This window comes from Dendrobates tinctorius, unplaced genomic scaffold (assembly GCF_039654945.1).
Source record: "Dendrobates tinctorius isolate UK_male_01 unplaced genomic scaffold, ASM3965494v1 ptg000150l, whole genome shotgun sequence".
NCBI lineage: Eukaryota > Metazoa > Chordata > Amphibia > Anura > Dendrobatidae > Dendrobates > Dendrobates tinctorius.
In genome coordinates, this window is record NW_027361817.1 from 11679445 (window position 1) to 11696050 (window position 16606).

The 16606-nt window shown below is 46.1% G+C and overlaps 1 protein-coding gene across 3 annotated transcripts in view; it reads right to left on the reverse strand.

Moving 5' to 3' along the window:
* The window catches only part of HECW2 (HECT, C2 and WW domain containing E3 ubiquitin protein ligase 2), a 395637-nt gene that overhangs the window by 286045 nt on the left and 92986 nt on the right, over positions 1-16606 (reverse strand). For 2 of the 3 annotated variants that reach the window (XM_073546703.1, XM_073546705.1), the window contains exon 2: positions 3213-3319. The gene's annotated coding sequence lies outside the window, so the exon portion shown is untranslated. Of the gene's footprint in view, positions 1-3149; positions 3320-16606 lie in introns of all 3 variants that reach the window. The other variant, XM_073546704.1, reaches the window with a different exon arrangement.

Here is a 16606-nt window from a genome sequence, read left to right on the forward strand (position 1 = left end):
GTGCGGCTGCACAGCAATACATACAGCCGCAGGCTCCATTCCCGAGTGCCTGCGGCAGTGCCGGGTATTAACATGCGAGACTCGGCCGTGTTCCTCGCATGTGTGACCCCGGCCTAAGGTAAAACATTGTTTAAAGACAGACATGGAAATGTTTTGCAGCGATCACCGGTGATTTCCCATGCTGTAATGTCTGTATACTCTTGCCCTCTTCTCTGCCCAGTAGCTGTGATACGATCAGACTGTGTCCCTGCACAGTCAGACACAGCCATTACACAGTAGGGACACATTTATAAGATTATCTTGGCACAGGAACATTATTTTTAAACACGTCCAATTGTGGAAGTTATTATTGTTCAAAGATCTATTGATTAAAATATAAATAAATTTTGTTCTTGGGACAACCCTTTTAAGCATGACACTGGCATTTAAGAGGTCTCCATAATCATGGGTTGCCTTCTGAAAGCTTCCACTGTCTGCCATGGTATTATTTCATGCTGAGCTTCATAGGGAACCAGTAAATTTACAAAAAACACAATAAAATATGTAAAGAATGTTAAAAAAAATGTAAATAGCATAAATAGCATGTAAATTATATATTTTTTTAACATAATTGGCATTGCAGAGTGTGTCCAGATTAATAAAATAAAAGTATTTATCCCATACAATGAAACAAACAAATCTAAACATCAGAACTGATATTTTTCAGAAGTAGGACTTTCCCCAAAAATGCAGTAAAATGGATCAAAATATCATACGAACTGTATAGATTCCCCATTCTTTGGCAGCAGTTAGCGTTCACACAGGCAATGCGGACGGGTCCAATCGCGAAGTTTTATGGCTTTCATAAAAACATCATAGGTTCAAAAGAAAAAAAAAATGCTTGTTATGTGGTTTAACCCCACATATGGGGTATGGGCGTACTCAGGACAAATTGCACAACAACTTTGGGGGTCTAATTTCACCCTTGTAAAAATAAAAATTTGGGGGCGAAAATATCATTTTTGTGGAAAAAAATGATTTTTTATTTTTACGGCTCTACGTTATAAACTTGTGTGAAGCACTTGGAGGTTCAAAGTGCTCACCACACATCTAGATAAGTTCCCTAAGGGGTCTAGTTTCCAAAATGGAGTCACTTGTTGGAGTTTTCCACTGTTTAGGCACATTAAGGGCTCTCCAAACCCAACATGGCGTTCGATGTCAATTCCACCCAATTCTATTTTGAAAAAGTCAAACGGCGCTCCTTCCCTTGCGAGCTCTGCCGTGCGCCCAAATAGTGGTTTACCCCCACATATGGGGTATCGGCGTATTCAGAAGAAATTGCACAAGAAATTTTGTGGTTCATTTTCTCTTTTAACACTTGTGAAAATAAAAAATTGGTTCTGGAGTAAATTTTTTGCAAAAAAAGTTAAAATGTTAATTTTTTTTCCTTCCACATTGCTTCAGTTCCTGTGAAGCACAAACTTTTAATAAACTTCTTGAATGCGGTTTTGAGCACCTTGACGGGTCTAGTTTTTAGAATGGTGTCACTTTTGGGTATTTTCTGTCATGTACACCCCTCAAAATGACTTTAAATGTGAGGTGGTCTCTAAAACAAAATGGTTTTGTAAATTTTGTTGTAAAAATCGCTGGTCAACTTTTACCACTTATAACTCCCTAACAAAAAAAAATTTTGTTCCAAAATTATGCTGATATAAAGTAGACATGAGGGAAATGTTATTTATTAAGAAATTTGTGTTACACATCTCTCTGATTTAAGGGCATAAAAATTTCAAGTTTGAAAATTGCAAAATTTTAAAATTTTTTGCCATATTTCCATTTTTTCCATAAATAAACACAAGTCATATAGAAGAAATTTTACCACTAACATGAAGTAAAATGTGTCACGAAAAAACATTCTCAGAATCAGCGGGATCCGTTAAAGCGTTCCAGAGTTATAACCTCATAAAGTGACAGTGGTCAGAATAGTAAAAATTGGTCCGGTCATTAAGTTGCAAAATGGCACTGTCACTAAGGGGTTAAGACCTTGAGTCTGCTTTAACACTAGGATTTAAGGGAAAGCACTATATTATATTTACTTTACATGACCAATGGTGCTAAAAAAGACGTGACAAGTAAAATTCTGCCTACAAGCAACTGTCACTAGAGGGCGCTAAGGGCTTCCTGTATAATCTTTTTTTCTGTGTGTTCATTTTATAAACAACATGAAGTAAGCTCCCTCTAGTGGTGGATGCAAGCAGACGTTATCAATAAACTAAATGTTTATTTAGATATATTTATAATATTTATAGCAGAACTCTGCTATGGCCTGTTTCACACTTACGTTTCTGCAGTCAGTTGCCAGCCGTCAAAAAGACGGAGAACGGATCCGTGACCGTCGAAACACCAACGGGAGCCACCGGACCGTTGGTGTGACGGGATCCGCCGATCTAGGAGCGTTAAAGGAACCACGGTCCTGTAAAAAAATTTTACCGGCGATGTAGCGGGGCCGTGAGAAGAGAGCGGGGAACTCGCGGGCATGATCCGGCGATCGCGATTTGGATGTAGATCGCGGCCGCGATATGGAGCACGATCGCGCCCGAAGATCGCGGGAGGTGAAGCCCGATCATCGCGGGAGTTGCTGCGCGATCCCACCAGAGCATCACGGGAGTTGGTGCGCAATCCCGCCCAATCATCGCGGAAGTTGGTGCGCAATCCCGCCCGATCATCGCGGGAGTTGTAGCGCAATCCCGCCCAATCATCGCGGGAGTTGTAGCGCGATCCTGCCCGATAGCGGGAGTTGGTGCGCGATCACGATTATCGCACGAGAGAGAGATTTTAGCGGCTCTCGGGCGGGCTGTAGTTAAGGGTTGAAATGCTTCCCGGAGTGAAAATAGCGGATCGTCACTGCATAAAAACATTGCAGGGTCCGTCTCATCCGCCCGGGAGCCACTAAAATCTTGGCGGATCCGTACAATAACGGACGACCGTCAGTCAGGATCCGCCAATAATGTAAGTCTATGGGTGTAAAAAACGGATCCGCCCCTTTTTTGGCGGATCCGTTTTTTAAAAAAAATTGGCGGATCTTGACTGATGGGAAAAAACTGATGTGTTAAACAGGCCTATAAATTTAGACATAAAAATGTTATAAAATAAAACAAACAATTTGTTACCTATTTAAAAAAATGTTTTTCAAAAGTGGACATTCATCTTTATGTTGTAATACATTCCAGTACCTTCCAGAGACATTGGGATGCCTTTTCTCTTTCTCCTTTCTGTACTCTGTTGACTGAAGGACAGATGATTATACTGGCCCAATGGTCTTCTAGTCTTCATATGAACTCTAAAAATATGTAAAAAAGTATTATATTAGCCATGTTAAGAAAGTTATTGGAAAATGTGAATGAAGATAGCAAAAAGGAATCCAATTCTGCTATAATGTACAAATGGGGAGTAAGACTGCCTGACTGATTGCTACAGGGAATAACATCCCAAAGCCCAGAGTATGCAGAGGTACAAAGAATGCACAGGTACCATTATTAGGGGACTCCATCACCACGTACTTGGGGCTCATGGTCTCTACATCTGTGACCAAAGACACATAGCTAAATGTAACGCTGCTTTTTGTCCCACCTACGGTCTAAAGTGGACGGACTGAACTCATTACGAGTTCATAGACACCAAACATGTCTAGATTCTTTTTTATTTAAGTGGTGAATAAAATATCCAAAGCTTGTTTAAAAAAAAAAATTAAAAATTAAAAAAAAATTGCTTCATTTTCGAAGACAGCGTGGCGTCTCCATTTTTCGTGCTCTCTGTGTCATGATCCATGCTGGATTGTGACAGATAAAAGCACTTGTAACCTTTTTTTTTTCTTTAAGCTGGTTGCGTAAAGTAAGTTTTGCCCCCAGTGGCCATTAGGGTCATTACACAGTGGTGTCTTTTGTTCTAGTTTGCCCCCGCTGGTGGTTAGCGTTATTACACAGGAATCACTAACAGGTGAGATTGCTCTGGCTTAACTATATAGGAGTGTTTTGTTCTCTCACTCACTGTTGGTGATATTGGTCATTTCAACCATCCTTGGTGGAGGAAGGAGCTAGAGAGAGCTCCTTGCAGCTCAGTCAGAGTCCTGGTGTGGAAAGAGCCACAGAGAGGAGTTCCTTGCAGCTCTGACAAAGCTTGGTGAAGCAGCAGCTATTCAGGAGGAAAGCTGCATTCTGGTGCTGGACGCTGTTGCTGGGAGCAAGAGCGACAGAGCAAAGCTAAGTGGTGTTATCCCTGTTTGTGTATTTTTCCTTGTGTGTGTATTAGTGCAGCGGTGGGATTAGTCTCTGCACCATCCAGCTCACTAGTAAGAGATAGGTGCAGGGCAAGCTAGGGTTTTTAGGTATCCTGCTCGGACTGTCAGCAGTGTAGAGACACTCACTCAGGGGAGTGCAGGAGGTCTCCACGTCCCCGTTCCCTATCGCAGGGCCCTCCATTGTATCGGTTTCCCTGGTGTTTCCCTTTATTATTTAAATTCGCCCTGCTGGAGGCGGTGTATCCAGATACACGTGTAATTCTGAAATTCGCCTGCTGGAGGCGGTGTAACCGGCTGCACATTATATTATTTAAATTCGCCCTACTGGAGGCGGTGTATCCAGGGTCGCATGTGTCAGAGAAATTCACCCTGCTGGAGGTGGTGTGTCCAGTCACACGTAACCATCACACTCTGGTTGGGTGGAGGCTTATTTTTTGCTCGCCAATCTACTGTTTTTATCGATACCATTTTGGTGTGTATATGATCTTTTGATCGCCCGTTGTTGCATTTTATTGCAATGTTGCAGCAACCAAAAAAACCCGTAATTCTGGTGTTTTGACTTTTTTTTCTCGTTACACCGTTTACCGATTGTATTAATTCTTTTTATGTATTGACAGATCGGGCGATTCTGAAAGCAAAGATACCACGTGTATTTTTTTTTTTTATTGTTTTATTTTGAATAGGGCGTGATTTAACCCCTTTACCCCATGGGTGGTTTGCACGTTAATGACCGGGCCAATTTTTACAATTCTGACCACTGTCCCTTTATGAGGTAATAACTCTGGAACGCTTCCATGGATCCCGGTGATTCTGACATTGTTTTCTCGTGACATATTTTACTTCATGTTAGTGGTATAATTTCATTCATATAACTTGTGTTTATTTGTGAAAAAAACAGAAATTTGGCACCGGATTAGCCTGCAGTTTGACACCTATCATGGAGCAGGTGCCAAACCACTGCGGAATCCGCACAAAGATGTGACATGCTGCGGATTTCGGATTTTTCTACGCATTTCTTCTTGTGTAGAGCAAGACAGGGAGGGGGGAAGCAGTTGAATAAGCCCCGCCCAGCGGACCGGACCGCGGCAGTTACATACATCTGAACCAATATAAAAAAGGTATTTATGCTTGAAAGGTGCGGGGTCAGGGGGAAGCAAAAGTGCTAAGAGAATCCTTATGTGACACACAATTGAATGATATTATATGATATCTCAAAAAGGGGTGACAGATTCCCTTTAAGTAAAAGGAAAATCACAAAAATCAAACATATTAATGAAGACCTTAATGCTCCTAACCGGTTATACAACCAAATATTAGAAATGTAATATTACTCTAAACATCACATTTACCTTGATAACAATACTGGAAATGTCAGTAATGCCGAGCACAACGTAAAAATGGGAAACAATAATCCGCAGGATGGAAAAGTCTGCAGGAGGCAGAGCGACAAAGCCACAGGAGGGAAGCAATGAAACCACAGGACTAAAATGGACAAATAAACTGAAAGGTTACAGGTTACTTCAGGGCTACAGGAAAGGAGCTGATGCCTGATAGATGGGGAAGCACAATATGTACAAAGAGCAAGACACGGCGCCGATCCACACAATCAGTGGCTAGCAGAATGTCTGCTTCACAAATCAGGCAGAAACTATGTAGAATTCACGGTAAAGGCAAAACTGACAAAAAAAATGGCATACTGTAATCACCCAGAGGAAAGAGTCCCCCCAAAAATTACCTTGATGTTTGCTTTTTGGGGGGGAATTTTTTCCTTTGATTGAGTATGACATTTTTTGACACATTTTAACTGGATACAAATAGTAGTTTTATATTTTACTAGCTGAAGAGCCCGGCGCTGCCCGGGCATAGTAACCAACTACGGTTAGTTATAACAAATTATAATGATTATATATATATATATATATTGTGGCAGGGCTAAGGGTCGTGTAATTGATGGGAGATATGTGTCTCATAAATGGCTTGTCTCTATAATGTAAGGCAGAAGTAAAGCATACCAGATATTGTTATTGTTTTTGTTTGAAGGACCTGTGGTGAGGTCACAGTCAGGTGACCAGTCAGCTGCTGGGAACGTGGGTGTGGCTACAGCCTTATAATGTGACCTGCTCCTGAACCAGGGAGCTGTATGTGGGGAGGACTACACCTCCCAGCATGTGCTGAGACTCGCGGTCTGAGTCTGCAACCACGAAGGTTTATGTTTTGTTTGCCTAAGCTAGAGGCTATTTTTGGTGATACGCTGTTTTATGGTTTATGACAGAAATAAACCTCATGAACTTTGGAAGAACCGGTCTCCTGATTGTCTCCCGCTGCACCTGAGCGAGTCACATCCCCACAATTGGTGGTACACGTGCGGGCAGCGGTCCCAGCAGAGACTTGAGACAGTTGCTGCATGTCCTGGGTGAAGTTTGCAGCGGGGCAACAAGCATTGCCTGGAATCATGGAGGACCTCATGAAACACCTGGTCCAGTCCCTGGCACTGCAGCAGGAAACCAACAAGCTGTTGTTACAGCAGATCCAGCAAAGCCAGCAGGAGCAGCGGCAGCAGTTCCAGCAGAGCCAGCAGGAACAACGGCAGCAGATGCAGCTTCTGGCAACCGCCATCCAGGAGGGCAGGACGAGCGCCCCAACCCCAGGTCGGGCTGATGCCACCGTCGTCGAGAAGGCGGTAAGACGCGCATTACAAAAAATGACCCCTGAGGATGATGTGGAGGCCTTCCTGACGGTGTTTGAGAGGGTGGCTGAGAGGGAAAAACTTCAGCCAGAGCGGTGGGCGGAGGTACTGGCCCCTTACCTAACGGGGGGAGCCCCAGAAGGCGTACTTTGACCTGACGGTACAAGATGCCAGAGAGTATCCCAAATTAAAAGCGGAAATTCTCGCACGCTTGGGGGTAACAATGACTACCAGGGCACAGCGAGTTCATCGCTGGGCCTATCACCGGGACAAACCCCCGCGCTCCCAAATGTTTGACCTGTTGCACCTGGTCCAGAAATGGCTGCAGCCAGAGTCGGCTTCCCCTGCACAGATGGTAGAGCGAGTTGTGATGGATCGGTTTGTGCATTCTCTGCCGAGACCTCTACAGACTTGGGTTGCCCAGGGTGATCCCCAAAATGCTGATGAACTGGTTGGGCTGGTCGAGAGATACCAGGGGATGGAAGGTTCCTTGGGGAAGCAGCCCATTCCATATTGGGGGTCCCAGCAGGGGGCGGAGTCACAAAAAGGGGTGGTGCGTCCAAGGTCAAAAGGGGCGGGGGAGGCGGTGCCCAAGGTCCCCTCGGGTGTTATTTGCTGGAAGTGTCATGGGCCAGGACATATAGCGGCCCGTTGTCCCCAGACCACCGAGCAGATGGACTGCAGCATGGGACGTCGTAGTTCATACTACGCATATCCAGCTTGCAGTGTGAACTCGCTACCTAACAAGGGGCCACAAGCGTGTCCCGTGAAGGTGAACGGTCGAGCAGTAATGGCGCTTCTGGACTCCGGGAGCTTGGTGACCCTTGTGAGGGCCAGTTTTCCTCTAAACATACTCCCGGGTAAAAAGATTGGTGTTCGGTGCATACATGGCGATGCAAAGGACTACCCTATGGCTAGGGTGAAGATTGAAACGGCGCATGGCACCGAGTCGCATGAAGTTGGCGTTGTTCGAGACTTGTTGCATCCCATAATTATTGGCCGGGATTTCTGTCTGTTTTGGGATCTGTGGGGGATGGGTTCTGAGTGTGCTAGCAAGAGCAGGGAACCAATCCACCCCACTGAGGTATCGCCACCACCAGAGGCAGACGAGTTCCCTTTATGTGTCCTTGTTGGGGATGAAGAGGAAGGGTCCCCTGTACCTGACATCCCGGAGTTAGGGGTGGCCGGGGAGAATTTTGGGACTGCCCAACATAGGGACCCCACACTAAGGGAAGCCTTTAACAATGTCACCGTCATTAATGGGGTTGCACAAGAGCCAGGAGCAGACACAAGGTTTCCCCATTTTATGTTGAGTGGGGGAATTGTTGTACCGGGTCACGAAAATAAGGGAGGAGGTGGCAGAGCAGTTAATAGTACCAGGCCCCTATAGACGAAAAGTTTTGGACATGGCCCATTCACACATCTTGGGGGGACACCTGGGGGTGGAAAAAACCCAGGAACGGGTTGTACAGAGGTTCTATTGGCCTGGGTGTCACCGGGAAATAGTAAACTATTGCAGGTCCTGCCCGACATGTCAGTTAACTGCCCCCACATCTCATTTTCAGAACCCTCTTGTGCCACTGCCCATTATTGAGGTGCCATTTGAGAGAATTGCCATGGACTTGGTCGGTCCCTTAGTTAAATCAGCTCGGGGCCATCAGTATATATTAGTCATCCTGGACTATGCCACACGCTATCATGAGGCCATTCCCCTGAGAAACTCCTCTGCGAAGAGTATAGCCCGTGAGCTGGTCCATGTGTTTTCCCGGACGGGTTTGCCGAAGGAGATCCTGACCGACCAGGGGACACCTTTTATGAGCAAGGTGATGAGAGAATTGTGCAGAGTCTTGCAAATTTCCCAGCTGAGGACTTCAGTGTACCATCCACAGTCAGATGGCCTTGTTGAGAGGTTTAACAAGACCCTGAAGAGCATGCTGAGAAAAGTCATAGAGGAAGATGGTAGAGACTGGGATTGTCTCTTACCGTATTTACTGTTTTCTATCCGTGAAGTTCCCCAGGCCTCCACGGGGCTCTCCCCCTTCGAGCTTCTGTACGGCCGGCATCCGCGAGGTCTCCTAGATATAGCCAAGGAAACCTGGGAAGCCGAAGTCACGCCCCACAGAAGCGTCATTGAGCATGTGGCACTGATGCAGCAGAGGGTTGCGAAGGTGATGCCCATTGTTAAAGAACATCTCCGCCAGGCACAAGAGGCTCAGGCCAGGGTCTACAACCAGTCAGCCAGAGTGAGGCAGTTCAATCCGGGAGACCGAGTTCTCGTGCTAATACCGACGGTGGAAAGTAAGTTCTTGGCCAAGTGGCAAGGGCCATATGAGGTGGTGGAGAAACTGGGAGACGTAAACTACAAGATCCACCAACCCGGAAGACGGAAGCCATACCAGGTTTACCATGTTAACCTTATCAAGCCGTGGCAAGATAGAGAGCCAGCGGTAACTCCGTGCTTGCTGGGCAACCTAGAAGGGGAGGTTGGAGCCGTTACCATAGCGGAGACTCTATCGAAGGCCCAGAAGCAGCAGTGCCGGGAGTTACTCCAGAAAAACCGCGACCTGTTCTCAGAGTTGCCGGGGTGCACGAAGGTGGTGGAGCATGAAATTCTGACCGAGCCACATGTGCGGGTGAACGTGAAACCATATCGTATTCCTGAGGCCCAGCGAGAGGTAATCTCCAAGGAGGTGCAGCGTATGTTGAAGCTCGGGGTCATTGAGGAATCCAAGAGCGGCTGGTCGAGCCAGATTGTCCTGGTCCCAAAACCTGATGGTGAATGGAGGTTCTGCAACGATTACCGGAAGCTGAATGAGGTCTCCAAGTTCGACGCTTATCCCATGCCACGCGTTGATGAGCTCATCGAGAGACTTGGACCTGCCAGGTACATAACCACTTTGGATCTGACCAAGGGATATTGGCAGATCCCCATGGCACAGGAAGCCAAGGAGAAGACGGCATTCTCCACACCAGACGGGTGCTTCCAGTATGTCCGGATGCCGTTTGGCCTACAGGGAGCTCCAGCAACCTTCCAGAGGGCGATGGATAGAATCCTTGCACCTCATAAGCTATACGCTGCCGCATACCTGGATGATATCATCATCTTTACCCCGGACTGGGAGACTCACCTGGAAAGGTCCAAGCAGTGTTTGACGCTCTAAGAGAGGCGGGGTTTACAATAAACCCGAAGAAGTGTGCCTTGGGGAGAGAAGAAGCCAAGTACCTCGGATATGTAGTGGGGCGTGGCGAGATCAAACCCCAAATCAATAAAGTGGAGGCAATTCAAACATGGCCGAGACCTCTGTCAAAGAAGCAAGTTAAAGCCTTCCTGGGGATTGTGGGATATTACAGGAGGTTTATCCCAAACTTCGCCACAATGGCTGCACCTCTAACTGATCTGCTTAAAGGGACAAAGTCAGTGATGGTCAGCTGGTCCGAAGAAGCAGAGTCAGCCTTCCAAGAAATGAAGGGAGCTCTTTGTAAGCAGCCCGTTTTGGTGGCCCCAGACTTTAAACGTGAATTTGTCCTCCAGACAGATGCCTCAGATGTCGGGGTAGGAGCTGTCCTTTCTCAAGAGATACGTGGGGAGGAGCATCCTGTTCTCTACTTGAGTAGGAAGATGACTTCTTGTGAGAGAAATTACTCAGTTGTAGAGAAGGAGTGTTTGGCCATAAAATGGGCAGTGGACACATTACGGTACTACCTGGTGGGACGGAAGTTTAGGTTAATATCCGACCATGCCCCACTCAGGTGAATGAGGGAAACCAAGGGCAAGAATGCTAGGGTCACCCGCTGGTTCTTAGACCTACAAGACTTCAGTTTCCATGTAGAGCATAGGGCCGGGAAGCTACATGGGAATGCCGATGCCCTCTCCAGAATCCCTTGCCTGGTAGGTGAAAGTGCCAAGCCCCACGGCTTTAGGCAGAGGGGGGAGGTATGTGGCAGGGCTAAGGGTCGTGTAATTGATGGGAGATATGTGTCTCATAAATGGCTTATCTCCATAATGTAAGGCAGAAGTAAAGCATACCAGATATTGTTATTGTTTTTGTTTGAAGGACCTGTGGTGAGGTCACAGTCATGTGACCAGTCAGCTGCTGGGAACGTGGGTGTGGCTACAGCCTTATAATGTGACCTGCTCCTGAACCAGGGAGCTGTATGTGGGGAGGACTACACCTCCCAGCATGTTCTGAGACTCGCGGTCTGAGTCTGCAACCACGAAGGTTTATGTTTTGTTTGCCTAAGCTAGAGGCTATTTTTGGTGATACGCTGTTTTATGGTTTATGACAGAAATAAACCTCATGAACTTTGGAAGAACCGGTCTCCTGATTGTCTCCCGCTGCACCTGAGCGAGTCACATCCCCACCCCACAATATATATATATATATATATATATATATATATATATATATATATATATATATATATATATATATACACACACATATATGCACACATACTGATAAGCAATTTAGATTGTGAGCCCCATCGGGGACAGTGATGACAGTGTGTGCAAACTGTAAAGCGCTGCGGAATATGTTAGCGATATATAAAAAAATAAAGATTATTATATAAAGCTGAGTGTAGAGCCCCGCCCATTCTGCATAGCCACATTCACTATAATACAGCCAGAGCTACTGGACTACTACCCCTAATATCCCATATCATCCCGTCAGCCAGAGCCACGGCACAACTACCACTAATATCCCACATCATCCCGTCAGCCAGAGCCACCGGACTACTACCCCTAATATCCCACATCATCCCCTCAGCCAGAGCCACCGGACTACTACCCCTAATATCCCACATCATCCCCTCAGCCAGAGCCACCGGACTAATACCCCTAATATCCCACATCATCCCATCAACCAGAACCACCGGACTACTACCACTAATATCCCACATCATCCTGTCAGCCAGAGCTACCGGACTACTACCCCTAATATCCCACATCATCCCGTTAAAGCCACCTCCAACTGACTACTACCCTTAACCCATTCATGATCCAGCCTATTTTGACCTTAATGACCAGGCCATTTTTTGCAATTCTGACCAGTGTCCCTTTATGAGGTTATAACTCAGGAACGCTTGAACGCATCCTAGCAATTCTGAGACTGTTTTTTCGTGACATATTGGGCTTCATGTTAGTGGTAAATTTAGGTCGATCATTTTTTAATTTATTTGTGAAAAAAAACGGAAATGTGGTAAAAATTTTGCAATTTTCAAATTTTGAATTTTTATTATGTTAAACCAGAGAGTTCTGTGACACAAAATAGTTAATAAATAACATTTCCCACATGTCTACTTTACATCACCACAATTTTGGAAACAAAATTTTTTTTTTGTTTAGTAAGTTCTAAGGGTTAAAAGTTGACCAGCGATTTCTCAGTTTTACAACAAAATTTACAAAACCATTTTTTTTTAGGGACCATCTCACATTTGTAGTCACTTTGAGGGGTCTATATGGCAGAAAATACCCAAAAATGACACCATTCTAAAAACTTCAACCCTCAAGCTACTCAAAACTACATTCAAGAAGATTATTAACCCTTCAGGTGCTTCACCGGGACTAAAGCAACATGGAAGGAAAAAATGGACATTTTAATTTTTCCAACAAAAATGTTCTTTTAGCATCAATATTTTCATTTTCACATGGATAACAGGATAAAACGGATCATAAAATTTGTTGGGCAATCTCTCCTGAGTATACCGATACCTCATATGTGGTCATAAACCACTGTTTGGGTGCATGGCAGGGCTCAGAAGGGAAGGAGCGCCATTTGACTTTTTGAATGGAAAATATGCTGGAATATTTAGCGGACACCATGTGGTGTTTAGAGAGTCCCTGTGTGCCTAAACATTGGAGCTCACCCACAAGTGACCCCATTTTGGAAACTATACCCTCCAAGCAACTTATCTAGATGCATAGTGAGCACTTTGAACACCCAGGTGCTTCACAAATTGATCCGCAAAAAAAAAGTACTTTTTTTTTTCACAAAAAATTTATTTTAGCCTCAGTTTTTTCATTTTCACATGGGCAACAGGATAAAATAGATCCTAAAATTTGTTGGGCAATTTCTCCTGAGTACATCGATACCTCATATGTGATCATAAACCACTGTTTGGGCGCACAGCAGAGCCCGTAAGGGAAGGAGCGCCATTTGACTTTTTGAATAGAAAATTAGCTCCAATCGTTAGCGGACACCATGTCGCGTTTGGAGAGTCCCTGTGTGCCTAAACATTGGAGCTCCCCCACAAGTGACCCCATTTTGGAAACTAGACCCCCGAAGGAACTTATCTAAATGTGTGGTGAACACTTTGAACTCCCAAGTGCTTCACAGAAGATTATAACGCAGAGCAGAGCAAATTTTCCAAGATGGCGGCGCCCATGATGCAGGACACCGGGATGGCCAGAGCGACAGGAGGTATCGGGGGGGGGAATCGGAAGGCTGGGGGGAGTGGAAGGAAGGGGGAGCTGATGATGACTGCGGCAGCCGATCGCTGCCATCAGTTGGTGGCGGCAGTCGATCGGTGCCGGCAGTCGGTGGGGGGGGGTCTCATCGGTGTCTCCAGCCATGGCCGATGCCATTGCAGCATCGGCCATGGCTTGATTGTGATATTTCACCAAATTTCATTGGTGAAATATTACAATCGCACTGCGCATTCGGCCGCCATTTTCCAAGATGGCGGCGCCCATGATGCAGGACACCGGGACTGCCAGAGGGGCAGGAGGTACCGGGGAGGGTGAAGGGGGGGATCGGAAGGCTGGGGGGAGCGGAGGGAAGGGGGGGAGCTGATGACGACTGCGGCAGCCGATCAGTGCTGTCAGTCGGTGGCGGCAGCCGATCGGTGCCATCAGTCGTGGAGAGGGTCAGATTAGTGTCTCCAGCCATGTCCGATGCTACTGCAGCATCAGCCATGGCTGGATTGTAATATTTCATCAAATTTCATTGATGAAATATTACTATCGCTCTGATTGGCTGTTGAAAGTGAAACAGCCAATCAGAGCGATCGCAGCCACTTAGGGGCTAAGCCACCCCCCCCGTGGCGAAGTAGAAAGGGTCCTGTGTGTGCGCGGGTCGGGTGACCTTTCATTGACCCCGGTCACCCGACCCGCAGGAGAGTGATTTATTAGCATGACGCCTACGTAGGCGTCATGGGTCGTTTAGGCACTCCTTTTCATGACGCCTACGTAGGCGTCATGGGTCGGGAAGGGGTTAATATCCCACATCATCCCATCAGCCAGAGCCACCGGACAACTACCACTAATATCCCACATCATCCCGTCACAGCCGCCGGACTACTACCCCTAATATCCCACATCATCCCGTCAGAGCCACCGGACAACTCCCCTTAATATCCCACATCATCCCGTCAGCCAGTGCCACAGGACTACTACCCCTAATATCCCACATCATCCCGTCAGCCAGAGCCACCGGACTACTACCCCTAATATCACACATCATCCCGTCAGCCTGGAGTCAGAACCAGAGCACTGAGTAGAACGGTCCTAACTTCCATACCGGGGATCCCTTTAGGCTATGTGCACACGGTGCGGATCCTCCTGCGGATTTTTCCGCTCGGATTTCACCAAATCCGCAGGTCAAATGACCTGCATTTTTCCTGCGGATTTCTTCCTTTCTTTTGCGGTTTTACTGACATTTTTGTGCAGTTTTCCACCTGCGGAATTGTAGAATAGAACAGGTGGAAAACTGCAACAAAACCACACAAAAGAAGTGACCTGCTGCTTTTATTTTTCCGCACAAAAACCGCGCGGAAAAATCCGCAGCATGTGCACAGCGTTTTTTTGGTTTTTTTACATAGGCTATAATGGTACTGTACATCACCTGCAGTTCTGCTGCAGATCCGCAGCAGCAAATCCGCTGCGGAACCGTAGTAGAAACTGCACCGTGTGCACAGAGCCTAAGAGAGGCCTGGCGTCAGAAGCAGAGCGCTGAGTGGATTTTCCCTGACTTCCATACCAATGATCCCTTTTATAGAAGCCTGAAGTGAGAATCAGAGGGCTGAGGGATTTGCCCTAACTTCCATACCAGAGATCCCTTTAAGAAAGCCTGGGATCAGAACCAGAGGGCTGAGTGGATTTGCCCTGACTTGCATACCAATGATCCCTTTAATAGAACCCTGGGGTCAGAATCAGAGTGCTGAGGGATTTACCCTAACTTCTGTACAGGAGATCCCTTTAAGAGAGCCTGGGGTCAGTACCAGAGCATTTGAAGGCAATTGCCCTGACTTCCATACACCAGGTATCCCTTTAAGAGAGGCATGGGGCCAGAACCAAAGCACTGGATGGATTTGCCCTGCCTTCCATACCAGAGATCCCTTTAAGAAAGTCCTGGGGTCAATACCAAAACGCTGTGGATTTGCCCTAACTTGCATACCAATGATCCCTTTAAGAGATGGAGGATGTGTGATGTGTATATGGGCAGGGAGGGGGGGATTCATTTCTGTCATATGCTCTGTGCTCCTGTCTGGGGGGCAGACTATGGCTGGGAGCTTATGTTCCCAGGGATGCTAGATTTCTCCCACCATGTCAGTGTCTGCTGAGGTGTTGTCAAGTGGGAAAACTTGCTCATATAGCAACCAATCACAGCTCAGTTTCTTTTAACCAGCTCTGGTGAAATGAGAGATGCTTAGTGATTGGTTACAAGGAAAACTGTTGTTAATAGCAACCAATCACAGCTCAGCTTATTTTGAACAGCTCTGGTGAAATCAAAGATGCTTCGTGATTGGTTGGTGATACACACATACATACATTCAGTTATATATATATAGAGATGGAAGTGCTGGATCTCCAACTAACTTTGGATAGTCTTTGCTGTGGACTTGAGAACCTTTGCACCCTCTGGATAGATGAGCTGATCATTTTTCTTCTATCCGATATTACCGATACCTATTGCAACTCTTCAATAAGGTCTAAAAGTCTGCAGTCGCTGTATGCTATGCTAGGCACACGACACCACTATTGCGCTTTAGGTCAGCTGTCCGTATTTCCAGTACATGTGGTTTCTGTTTTTTTCATGGATATCATACGTACCCATGTTATGCAGTTATGCACATGTCCGTGTTTTTACACGTACCTTGTAGAGTGAAGGAAAATATCATTTCATCCCTTGCTGATTTTGTAAAGTTTGCCCACTGACAAAGACATGAACAATCTATAATTTTATGACTAGGTTAATTTTAACATTGAAAGATAGAATATCAAAAATAAAATCCAGAAAATCACTTTATAGAAATTATATAAATGTATTTATATTTTGCAGTGAGAAATAAGGATTTGATCCCCTACCAACCATCTAGACTATGTCTCCACGGGGTGTAATCCCTGCACTTTGGACGCAGCAGACACCCCGCTCCGCCCAAAGCGCCGCCCCCTTTTGTACGCGCAGTGATTCTGCATGTGTTCACTGAATCACCACATTGTATCCATAGACTGTGCTATTTATCTTGCAGAGACAGAGCGTCTCCGCAAGATAAATAGACACGCTGTGGTCTTGAAAGATGCGCCGCATGTCAGTTACGTAGGGCCGCTGGATGCGGCCCTGCACGCATAGTGGAGACGGGATTTCATTGAATCCCCTCCACTATGCTGTAACATCTGGACGCTGCGGATTGGACGCTGTGGC